Here is a 13,260-nt window from a genome sequence, read left to right on the forward strand (position 1 = left end):
AAAATCTGTCAGTGAAGGCATGGCATGTATTACAAGTGAGGTTTCTAACACTTTGATGCAACTAAAGTAAATTTTCCCTCTTCCTTTTACCCTAGCTTTCTAAACAAACTCTGTTTGCCAGTTCAGTTTTCAGTTAAGCTTGTAAGACAATCTAAATAGAATCTAGGTGCAATATTGACAAACAAAGTCAAGGATGATTTCAGTTCTTGCACAATTAACATTTAGTCCATATTTCAGTCTTTCTTCTTCAACTGAAGCAGGTGGAAGGTCCTAGTTTGTATTTTAAAATATTTTCTCTATATCTCACTGTAAGTCAGCAATCTGGTGGGAAAAGGACTACAAATACATTATATGCTGAACAATCCAAGATACAAAGGACCTTAGGTCACTGAACAAGTCTGCTATACTGTTTCACTAAATATTACACATCTGCATAGCAAACACCTCATGGATTATTCCATACCTGCCTGTACTTCAGACACTCAGCTTTCTCCCACCTCTTTTTATTTGTTTATAAACACAGAGGGCAAGTCTGTAATTCTCTAACTGTCAGTTTCAGCAAACTACTGACTCCCTTGCAGTTAGGATACTTTGCCATGATCAAAAGTGCTGTGCTCCAGGTGTGACAGTTTCAAAACCAATGGAACTGGAAAAAACAAACAAACAAACAAAATACACCATCTTTTCAGACATATTATCATCAGGCAACCTGGCTTGAAATTTTTTAGGAACCTCTGAGGGTTATATCTCCCTCCTTCATTTCATGGAACTCCTATATCCGTAGCCTAAGGCTAAGCTAAAATAAGTATCAAACAGGTGCAGTCCACATGTAAATCTGTTATCCAAAAACAACAACAAAAAAATCTTACAAAGCACCAGTGGTGTTATTCTAATTCAAAGCTAACCAGCTATAAGGGTTTGGTCATATTTTGGAGAGAAGTGGTAATGAGACACATGAGCATAGCTTCTCAAACTACACAGACTGTTTTATGCAATGCAAAGAATGTAAGGAAAGAGACTTCTGCTATAGCTGCCTGAGGATTTATATTCAAGCAGTTGCTGGCATTCTGCCATTCCTGTTTATATTTCTATTCAAATTATTTCCATGTTTATCCTGTCTGTACTGCAGGCCAGTTCTACTAGTTCTTACTCAATTTTTCCTCTTTGAAATAAAGCAAATGCAGTAAAGCAGAATAAATTAACTATTTAGAATATTCCTCACAAAAAAAAAAAAAAAGGGGAAAAAAAAAAGAGACACTGTTGATTTGTTTTAGGTATATTCACATATTGTACCTATCAAATAGAAAGTGCCAAGTCTAAGAGTCTGGCATTTCTTCTCAATTTCTCTTCAGAGCTGTAAAAAACACATACTGTTTTAGTGTATATACCTTTGGTAGACATGTTTTTTTTCCAAATTCTTTTTCTCATAAATTGCAATGCTAGAAGACCAACAGTCAAACATAACTATATAATGATAAGTGATAGATGTGTAAATCAAACGGGACAGAACAGCTCTAAAACTGTGTAAAATTCTTGTCTGGAAAGTGCAATATCAGAGTATTTTAAATGAACATAAGGACCTCTGGAATTATTGGTGTGACTCAGGAAAGCTAAGGAAGTCTTACTATCACAACAGCTAGCTCACAGGAGAATTCTGATTCCCCCAAACACTAATGCATCTGAGAGGGGAAACTGACTGCAGATGACAGAGTATATGAATGGCATAAATTTAGTCATATGCCTAAATCTTTGTCAGATTGAGGCCTAGAAAGATGATATTGAGACCACCAGTTCCTTCCCTTTTCACCCACCTATTAGTACAGGCTTCTTTCAGTTATGCCTTCTGTGGCACTTAAAGAAAACTTGTTTGTATTATGAAGAAAAGCCCTGCATAGAGGGGAAGCTCATCTCCTCCTCACTTTCATCAAGGGTGAGAAACATGGAAAAAGGCACTCTGCCTAAGCTGGAACGTTGCTCTGGCAGTCTGAACAGCCCTGAGGAGGAATGTTCTTTATCTTTGTTGATGACAAATAGGGCATAGATAGATCTCCTAGCCCAAGTGCCAAGCTCAGTGGCTAGGCAAGGCAGCATGAATGCTACCTGGAATGCTGTCTGGACTAGGACACAAGATTGTTTGGGGTGGAAGGGACCTTAACTATCATTCAGTTCCAAACCCCTGCCATGCAGAGGGATACCACCCACCAGATGGGCTCAGGACCCCATCCAATCTGGCTTGAACGCTCCCAGGAATGGGGCACCCACAACTTGTTTGGGCAACCTTTTCCAGTGCCCCACTATCCTCTGAGTAGATCATTTCTTCATAACAATGTAAATCTCTCCTCTGTTCCCGCTTCTCCAATCACTGTCTGCCTGTGTAATAGATGACTTACACATCTAACAACAGCCAAGACCAGGGAATAAGGGTCAGTAGGGTACATTGGTGTAGACTGGTCTTACCATCTTGCCCATCCCTGTGGCCAGACTTTGCAGCAGTCCAAGTGGTTTCTACAGCTCTCCTCTGGCGGTTCTGAGATGAGATTAGGGATTGTGGCTGCTGTCTTTCATCCCAACTGAAAAAAAGCACACTGCAGTCACAAAGCAGTGATAATCTTCTCTCTAAAGCATTCCCTGCCAGTACCTCTGTTTCTATGTCCAACTGGACAATTATAACTTAGTTCACACTTACTCTTTCCAACTTTAACTGATCCCTGGCAGTTAAAGAGCTGTTGATGCTCTTCTTTTACAGGAAACAGAAAATCTAAGTGCCTTAGTTCAGATGTTTCAAATAAAATTCCCCACATTAGTAGCATTTAGGGTCCTTGATTATTTCTTACGAGTACCAGACAGTGAAGATAAAGCAGCTGTTGGAGATGAATAATCTTTTTTTTCCTATGCTTTAGTTTCTATTCTGCAGAGAACTTTTTTCAAAAGAAAACAAACAGGTAATGGATTCAAACTCTTAGGTAAGTAGAAAAGCTAAAATACTCATTTCCAATGCACTCTCCTTTGCCCCATAAAGTCTACCTTGTACCCAAGTATTTGGCTCAATGTACTGCTGCTTATCTTAAACTATCAAACTTAAATATACAAAATGTGATTAGAAAACACGCAAGTTCACAACCCACTGATTGAGAAATAATGTTCATCATCATAAAAAAATAAATTATTGCAACAAGTGGCAGAGCACTTAGTAGAGAAACCAATGGCCTTTGCTCCTGACTGCTCCCCCACAGACAATTACCCTTATGTATGTATACATACTGGTTTTTCTCAGCTGAATGTCTTCACTTTCTTTTCAAATCATCATTTTCATGTGGTCCTTCAGAATGCAACCAGGAGGTAAGTGATAGTTTCAAAACAAGCACTTTGAAAGAATGAATGGCTGCCAAGTACAAAAGACCTCATCCTTATTCAGCACTGCCACATCTAAAGAGGAAGAGAAACTGGTTCTCCTATCAACAGTCAGCTGCACAAGAGACTTTCTACTTGCATTGGTCTGTACTCCCAGAGCTTAAATGCTGAAAATCCATGAAATTTCCATGGATATTAATGAAAATGAATCAGGTAACAACAGGGAACCTGACTTCCTATGCCTGTGTTTGGAAGAGATAAGGAAGGCATCTCTTTAAACTATTCTAGCTGCACACACATACCTCCAAACAAACATACCTCCAGAAAAAACTGGCTTACTCCTCTAACTCAGGAGGGAAACACAAGTGTCCATCAGAGCCTAGAAAGGACACAGAGGTTTAATTTTCCTTCTTCTAAACTAGCCCAGGGATGGGAATTAGTGTAAAATGGAAACACACCACACCATTAGTATTTCTCCAGTAGCAAGGAAGCATTATGTCTGAAAGAACATTTAAGCACAGGGTTTAAGTCCAAATACCACAACTCACCTGGAGCTAAAAATTTAGTAGAATATGTGCTTTCAGACAGATAAATCAAAGATCTGTTTAGGCTAAAAAAAAAACATTTAGTATGTCCTTGTGAGTTTAAGTTGAAATCACAGACAATAATACACAAATGCTATTATTTTTAAAAATACCTTTGTAATCCATGTTTTCAAAGAATGAGTCTTGTGTAGGAAGGAGCTATGCTACAAATGATAAATTTGTCCCTAAAAGCTCCAACTACCTGGTAACAAAAAAGGGAAACAACCTTATGCTAGCATTGGATGGGTTTGCTATAGTTATATCTTCTGAATATATCTGGAACTAGCGACTTTACCTTTAAGTATGTTCTGTGCTGTGCATTTTATTATGTTCAAGAGGCCAATTTAGAGCTTTCAGGCTTTCACAAGGTCAATACAAACTATGTACACACTAAAAAAGAATACCAGAACTGTAATTACAGATTTCTGTTTTTCTCATTAGATATATTGTGAAAAAAAAACCCCACTACCATTGAAAGCAACTTTCAGGGTCTCTCCTGCATAGGAGGCCATTTGTATTTCACTGCAGGGATCTTAGTGTCACCAAAATATTTGTTTCCTAGTAATAAAACATATCTAATACAAACACATGCTTGGTCTAATGGGAATTTAAGACTCAAAGATACCATATGGGTGATCAAAACAAGTCCTTTGGATCAATTATTAACATGGAAGTGTCTAAGAAACATATGCCAAGTACCATGGAGCACAAAAGACTTTGTATCGTAACATACGGCATAACAACCTGGGACATTACTTTGACACTCACTCACATTTGAAGTTCTGATTATACACATTTGTTGTTCTTTTCAACCCAAAATGGTAAATCAGACTCCTTGATCTCATGAACACTGCTAGCCAAAATTTATTGTATTTATCCTTAATTTTGACATGGATGGATGTCAGATAGAGAAGCTACCGTTTCTTCTGGTGCCAGTGATCTCACACATGGAATGAGAAAACAAAAGCATTGTGTATCTCCTGTAAAACAGGAACAAAGATACTTTTTCTTCAGTTTACTAAACATTTGTATATCCACTGAAAACAGAACTGATACAGCAAAGACATCTATCCCTCATCCTTTTTTCCTGACTGCTCTAAAAAGTAGTAAGCACCAACTGATTTGCTTGTTCTTCATTTATAAAACTGAATCAATATATCAGAGGGGACATGTATTTTATCTTCATTACATTTCCTCTTAGAAGGAAAGGGGGAACCAAACCAAAAAGCAAAACCAATCAAACAAAAAACAACCAAACAAACAAACGGAAGCAGACAAGCAGACCAAGCAGATCAGGAACGAAGGTACACATACCACAACAGATAAAGGTATTAGAAAAATACTGATGCAGTGGTTCTGGGGCATCAGTGGTCATGGACTGCACATAACATAATACCCACAACTACGACATTAGTCTTCATTCACAGGCACAACTGCAATCTGATACAAGCTGAAATCAATATGTGTGACCTAAAATCCTAAACAAATAATAAAGTTGTCTGATTTATGACCTCCTAATTGTTATGAATAAAAAGATACCTATTTTTATTTAAGGTTCAAGAGAAAAAAAAACGGTGGGACCAGTTGCTGTTAAATTAGCTTAATTGTAAAGAGTTCTTTAATTGCCCGTTAATGGTTGGTGATTTAGCCATTGTCCTCCCAATGCTTGCCCCGGAGCTACACCTGGACACGCAGCCCAGGAGAATAGGAGTGGCCTGGGACCACGTACGCAAATGAGAAATGCACCGCGCCAAAATTTTCCCGTTTTCCTAGAAAACCCCTAAAAACAACGAGCCAACACAGAATTAGGGGACCCTAGGTGATGTCTAAGGACGGGCGTGAAGTCCAGTGCCTGCTTGGATCCTTTTTGCTTCACACCCTGACCTCAAGAGATGTTCCATAAGGAGGGGACCCGAAGTGTTGGACTGAAAAGCAGGAATCTGCGGATCTCCCGTGAGGACGCAGTCCCCAGCTCTGCCTGCAGACCAGCGGACAGAGCTGCATCACCCTCCTCCTCCGTGCCACTCTTGGGGACAGCAGCGGCGTGGGCGCGACCCGTCGATTTCTCCCCACCTGAGCTAAATCTCTTTAATAAAGGCATTGAAAAGGAGAAAGATCTCCTGCTTTATTTATGTCACTAATCATCAGCAATTTTCAGACCTTAGATACTCCCAGAACATATACAGAACACGAAGTCATTTTTAGAACAGATTCCTTCCCATATTTTGAAGCAAATGCAAAAAGCACCAGTGATGGATTCATCATGACTATTTTCATAGGAATGGCAAAGACAAACAACTAATGAAAACATTAAGAAAAAAACCCTTCTCTTTCCTGCAGAGAGAAATCAGGCTGGAACCCTAATTTCAGTGAACTAGAAAGTCTGTGATTAAAACAAAAATCCCAAAAGTCACCACCCTAATCACCAACCAAGTTTAGATTTGATTATAAGCAGATTGACTTCAGTCACAGCATAGACTGACATAAGGAAAAAAGGAAGAAGACAAAACATAGTTCTGAATTTAAATAATTTTCACCTACATAGTGCTCTGTGCACACAGCTCTTCAAACCCTTTACAAACTGTGAATAACTGCTCTTCTCACCTTCCATTTAAAGAAAAAAAAAAAGCAACAGTGCTAAAATAAAAAGTAACAAGAGAGCTGAGAAAGAACTTGCAGACAGGTCTCACTTCCAAAATGAAAGCTATATTTGGATCAGTTTGGTCCAAACCAGAGATTGAAATGTCCATGCCCCTCAACTGAAAAATTCAGTAGCAGAATTCCAGAGTAATTTTCAGATTTTTAACTCATTAGCCTAGGCAGGGTCAGTGCTGAAATGGAAATCTAAAATAATTCTATTTGAAAAACATCAGAATATCTTCATTTTCTTTTTAAAAAATTAGGAGACAGCTTCAGTTCCCCAGAAGCTGAATTCTCAGGAAAATTGGCTACTAATCTAGCAGTGCTTTAGGCAAGCTGATTGGCAAACTTACATTTCATCAGGCAGAGAACACGTTGTCTTCCATTTGGCATGGCAGTGCCCTGGAAATACTCCCCCTTCATGCTGCTTATTGGAAACAGGCTCCATTTAAGTTTAAGTACCAAACAAACAAACCCCCTTGCTTGCAGTTTCAGCAAATTAATTCATCAGTATTAGCTTCCTTTGTTGAAGTTCCTTGAGCATATTAGAAACACACATTTTCACTTCGCTGACATTTCTTGTTCTGCTTGAAAATTCAAGGAAAAGCTGCCTATTTATCTTTGCATGTGCATCCACCCAAGTTATGTCATCTGGCCATTTACCAGAGTGATCAAAGTTCCAGGCACACAGGTAATTGACCTCAAAGCACGGTGTTTGAAGTCCCTGTTTGACATGATTTGTGTTATTCTCTGCGTCAATAATTATTTCATCTGTTGTCCACTACACTTACAACCAAACAAAAGAAAGAGAATACAAACTACTATGCGGTGCAGCTTGCTTAAGACATTCTCCTGTCTCACTTCAGGAATAATTTCAGCTATTCTAACAAATGGCCTACTTTCTGAGAATAAGGCTGTATAGGTATCTGCAATAATTATGATTAATTTATACTGTTACTATAAACTGAAATTCTCAATTTAAAAGTCATAGTTGAGAACCATGAACTTTTCACTAAAATATGCCCGACTTTCCTTTTCATTGCTTCAGCTGAAAATCATTCAGAACTATTAAAACAAAATTGTTTTCTATTTTCGTTGCATGATGAACTCCCACCATAGAGGTAACATGCGACTTCTTTAGACTGTATGTACACCCAAATGAAACTGGGTTCCCAGGAAACAGTAACACTGAACTTCAATATGAGTTAATAATACAGAGGAAGAACAGAAACAAAGGGAACCCACGGTGGGGAAAGGGAAAGATGAGCAAAAGACTTGCCTATTAATTGGCCAGAAATCCCAAGTTTATAGTCTGCTTTCTCTTCCCATCAGAGGCAGGCATTGGCATTAGCTGTGGTTTCATCAGATCAGACCTGCACTGTGCTAGTACTTTACAGAGTGCAGCCAAGGAGGAGCAGGGAGGGCATGGAAAGAAAAGGAAACAAAACAGAGAGAGGATTACGGGGACTATATTCATCCCAAGCAAATATGGCATGAATCTTCCCATCATCTCCAGATCAATATTCTCAGTAATATTCATCAAACAATTTATTAAGAATCTGAAGTGAAAAGTTTAATCAGAGAAATGCTCCTGTGATGAGGCTTTACCCATTCCTGGATGGAAAGAAATACATACCAGGTTAGATTTTCCTTGTCCAAATACACTCCTGGGATCCTTGATGTCCATGGCTGCTTCAGATACCCAGAAGCTAGCTACACATCCTACCTCAAAAGGAAAAAACCACATCAGATTGAAGAAATCTGCATGCGTAATACGCCCTCAACCAGCACTGTGGCATAATTTGCAGGATATAGCTACATTTTATATACTCAAAATCACTCCTCATGTTTAGTTGTAACAGCAATAGCCATAAACCTATAGCATCTATTTCTGAGTCACTTGTCTTAGATAATTAGTTTGCCAGAAGCATGAGTCACCAAGTTAGACATTAGTTAGAATATGACTCATTTTTAATTTTATACTAATATTATCCTTAAAAATAAAAAGGACTCTTCTCTTCACCCCAAATTGTTAAATGTTTTGGTTCTTTTCACAACACCAAAATGTGCTTTATATAGAGTATCTGGATCAAATGTTGAAATAATTATCTCCTTTTTATAAAGCCTTTCAGCCAGAAGGATCTCACAGTAATTTTTAAATGTATGTGTGTTCTTCAGTGGTCCACATAGACAATGAAGTGAGGTAGTATGAGAGTACTTGGCAACACTGTACAAAGCACCTGACTGAAACTGAAGTCAGATCCTATAATTTGTTTAAACAAGACAGGAAAATTCAGATGCACAAAACTGAATTAGCAACAATGGAATTTCACCGTTTACCTCTGAATTTTTGCAAAACAGGGTTTATTCTGACTACTGATGATCGGGTCAGCCAGTACTTAGTAGCACTCAATCTTTCAGTTTCTTCAGACTTCAGGTGCGAGTAAAGTTTCAGTAAGGAAGCCTGACCCATTTCAAAACTCCGCTTATCCTTGGCTGCAGCATGTTGTGACAACATCAGGCAGAGCAGCATCAAATTGAGAATGAGATGTTAAACTACCTTTGGGAATACTCTCTAACTCTGCAAGTCTGGATATGCTCAAAGGCTGCAATCCAGGCAGGCACCTGTATATTCGAGTCCTTGCTGAAGAATTGCCAAACATGCACCTTTACAAACAGTTTAGCCTTGCCAAGACAGCCTAACAGAGAAGCAGCCCTGCCCTCCTGTCCCACCAACATTTCTGCCTGCTCTTCTGCTGCCTCAGCATCTGTTTGGCCACACAGATGTACTGGCCCATTTGGCTAAAAATAATGGCATGAGAATGTGTCAAAAAAAAGTTAACTACTCATTAATCCACCCTTTGAGAAGAACTGAGACTTCATGAGTTTTCATAGTCTTTCATCTGCTGGTCCACTTTGAAGTCCACTGTGTTTCTCTGCAAGGACTGCAAGGACTACTGTAGTCCAGTTGTGTGGTACAAATGCAGACTCTTCTACTCAGGACTGTGATTTTGTTCTATGCAGGGCAGATGTCTAGCATGTATTAAGCTCTCTGCCTTCTGTTTGTTTTTCCTCCAGGATGGCCAATGCCCAGCTGGTAATACAGTAAAATGTAAGCCCTGGCCATTTGCTATTGTCAAAGAATCATTATTTTCCAGTCCTTTTTTCCTCTATGTTCACTCCTCACCCTTTTATCATGCTGTAGGATAACCAAAACTAGACAAAACTGTTCCCCAAAACTAGACATTAATCTTGATATCTGAGCTAAGAGGCTAGCAAAGAAAGCAAGGCTCCTCCAAAGCGTAATCCGGGTTACAATCACATAGCTGTACCGTGTAGTTCAAGTGCACTTCCAGAACAAGAATTTAACATAGGCCTGAATCCATTCTGAGTGTCTCTCAGCACAGGCTGTACAGGAAGCCCAAGTGAAAACATCTGAAGGTCAGTGGTGTGACTCCAATCACATCTTCACGTGAGTTAGAGCAGAAGTCCAGAGTGCCCAAAGCCAGGGTGACATTCCAAGGAAAGGTATATAATGTCAGGGAATGGCACTAATTCCTGAGATCAAGACAGATGGTTGACATTTGGCAAGAAAAAAACTCTGTCTTGGGTGTCAGAGCCAGCAAGATGAGTAATACTACACTATAACACAGCCTGCTCCTTGGATTTAGCCCATGTTATTTAAGCAGTAAATGTCTTGCTCTTGATCCACTTCTTTTTGAGGCACCTTATATTTCTGAGACACAGAACTGTCCAGTCCTCTGGCTTCTACAGAGAACTTACGGATGTTTGTATGCATTCATTTCCTGGAATTCTTTCAGCTTCTTCACCTAAAAGCTATATATCTGGTATATATTTAGTGGTACCTTGGCCAGTTTCCCTATTTCAGAATTGCATTACTCTAGATAAGTATTGAATTAATGTTCCAATTTATTTATCTTGTTAAGCTTTTAGTAAAATGATACAGTAACAATTGAGAATGTAACTTTTAACGTAATGTCTTTGGTAAAGTTTTCTGGGGCTGTTCTGAAGGTTCTGGGACCACTAGACAGCTACTTAGAGCCTGCATTTTACATAGCACTACAAAAAAAAAAACAAAACCCTAGCAATTCTTCAAGAAGTAATACTAAGGATTAAAGCTTGAATTTCTTACACTATTAAGAATTTCCACAAGCAGCTTGGAAATGAAGTAAAATTTCTGAAACCTCAATTGAAATAAAACTCAAACATATGTTTTATTTTAAGGAAAGCCAACCCTGAGATTTTACCTTCAAATTACAGTTACCCTTGCTGGTATTTATACAGCTCAGCAGATGATTGAAAAAGAATCAATAACACATGGGGGAGAAATAAAGTTTTATTAATAAGATTTGGAATGCACCTCCAGCCTTTAACCTGGAGCTAGCACACTGTCTGCAAATAAAATAGTTAACATCATGTATACCAAAAAGTGGCAACACACCTCGGCTCAGACCTGGAAGGTAAAAATACGTTATGCAAATCTTTGCAGAACTTAGGCACAGCTTTAGAAACTTAAAAAAAGAAAACAAAATAAAATAAAAAAAGAAAGAAAAAAAGCAGGAAGCATTTCAAGAAACCAAAGTAAAGTTGGATGCACATCTCAAATACCCTTCATGAAATATAAGAAAAATTTCCTGAAGTAGCCAGTGTTTCTGGACTGTATCTTCTGAATCAACAGTACAACTCGATTTTTATGACAAAAGGTTATAAGAACTTCAAATCCACAGGAAAACCAAGATGCAAGATCCAGACTATGGGATAACAGTGCCAAAGCTCATCCTGATTTACTCTAAGTACAATATTCAATTTATTATTCCACCTGTAGAGCCATTTCTAAGAGTATGTCCTGAGGTATCAGTATAGTGCTGACTATCAGGCAAGAACATTAACCAACTATTCAATACCAGCCATCAGTCCTCCTTGTGGATTCTCTGTCAAGCTTTCCAATGATGTGATTACCAGTACCTCACAGATGCCTCGTTTACAGGACTCAGCATGATCAAAAACCAAAGAGTTGTGACCCACAGCTGGTCTAGCTGGGCTGGTGCTCATTTACTGGAGCACAACAAATGCCCCACAGACTGTATTTAGCTATGGAAAAGCCATCTATGCACAGTTGCTCCTAAAAATCACACAGCACACAATTCAAGAGTAGTCATCTTTTCTCATAAAAATACACAGAATTTCAGAGATTAAAATGTGAATTAACAGCCTGCAATGTTATGAGTTCACAAAATCAGCTGTATGTGCATTAGAAGCCTGAAGGCAACTGATGAGAGTGGGGTAATGAGGGTACAGGATGAAATTAAAGGAAGTGTGAAATGCATCCACCAGACTGTGCAAGTAACAGGATAAATGACACGTACTGCTCTGAAAGATAGGTATTCAAAAGGGCTGGCAGCATGCCAGGAGGATTACACAAGGCACCACTTTCCTCCAAGGTATCTCTGTGACAAGGAACAGGAGTGCTCTTGCCAGTCAGCTCCAAACGACCCCTGCAGAAGGACTTGGCCTGCACCCAGGAGGAAAGGCAGCACTCTCAGGGCACGGGGAAGCACAGCAGAACCAAGGGTGATGAGACATAACTCAAGCACTTGGTTAATTCCCTGGGGAAGGTGAGTTGAGTACAAGAAACTGAAGCCACCTCTGGTTTGGCTACTAGTCAGATGTGCTGAAGGATGCTGGGGATGTTGACTGCGTCTCCAATTACTTCTGACAGAAATGTAAAAGCAGGCTGAGATGTGCTGTCTCATAGGGCATCATCTCACTGTCATGGGTAGACTATCCACAACTTTTGAATCCTGTCTCAAATACAAGGAACATAAGTTTCTAACAAGCCCTTTATAAAAATTATTTTCCTCTTGTGAGTGCCAAACATGCTACACAAGTTGTAAAGAATTTGAAAAGAAACATAAATGTCAGGGGTGAATGAGTTACTGAATGCTGTTTTAGCAGCAAATTGTTGCAACTGGTGTCCTTGCACAAACCATTTTAAGAAGAATATTTTGGTAGAAAGCCATAAAGCTTATTTACATAGATGCAGTTTCACCATCTCCCACTCCAAAGCAGGCTGGATTGGTTATGCTGACCTAATGTTTTCTTTACCATGGTTTGTGTGAGGCTGGGAACACACACCAGGTGGTGGCTTGGTTTGCCCTTTCAGTATCCTGATGGGAGTCCTTTGAGATTCTAGTTTAACTTATGCAGCATGTGCAGTACCATAAAAACTGCTTCAGAAATCCAAAATTCAAACAGAAGCAAAATATTGCCAGTACAAGGAGCTTTGTGATGCCCCGACTTAGCAAGAATAATGTTCTGCAGGTCACAGACCCAAGGTTTTTGGGAATACACCTTGCAAAATATTCCCAGATTCTCAGTTTTCCTTTCCAGCAAGTAGAATACAGCAACTTTCATGTTTTCTCCCAGGAGTTAATTTTTTCCCTTATTTTCAGAGGCATTCGTAGTCTTCTCCTGGTATGAAAAAGGTGTTTTGGCATTAGGTAAGTTCAGTAGTTTGTATTCTATTTAAGACAGAAACCAACATTATTTATAAAACATTAGCCAGACTCTTACAGTATGATTTCAAGAACTTTTCAGTTTCACTAGCAAACGATTTCAAATTCAACATTGGATAATTTTCTGCTGTTAAAACGAATCAACTGTT

Source organism: Onychostruthus taczanowskii, unplaced genomic scaffold (genome assembly GCF_017590055.1).
Source record: "Onychostruthus taczanowskii isolate IOZ18803 unplaced genomic scaffold, ASM1759005v1 scaffold5, whole genome shotgun sequence".
Taxonomy (NCBI): Eukaryota; Metazoa; Chordata; class Aves; order Passeriformes; family Passeridae; genus Onychostruthus; species Onychostruthus taczanowskii.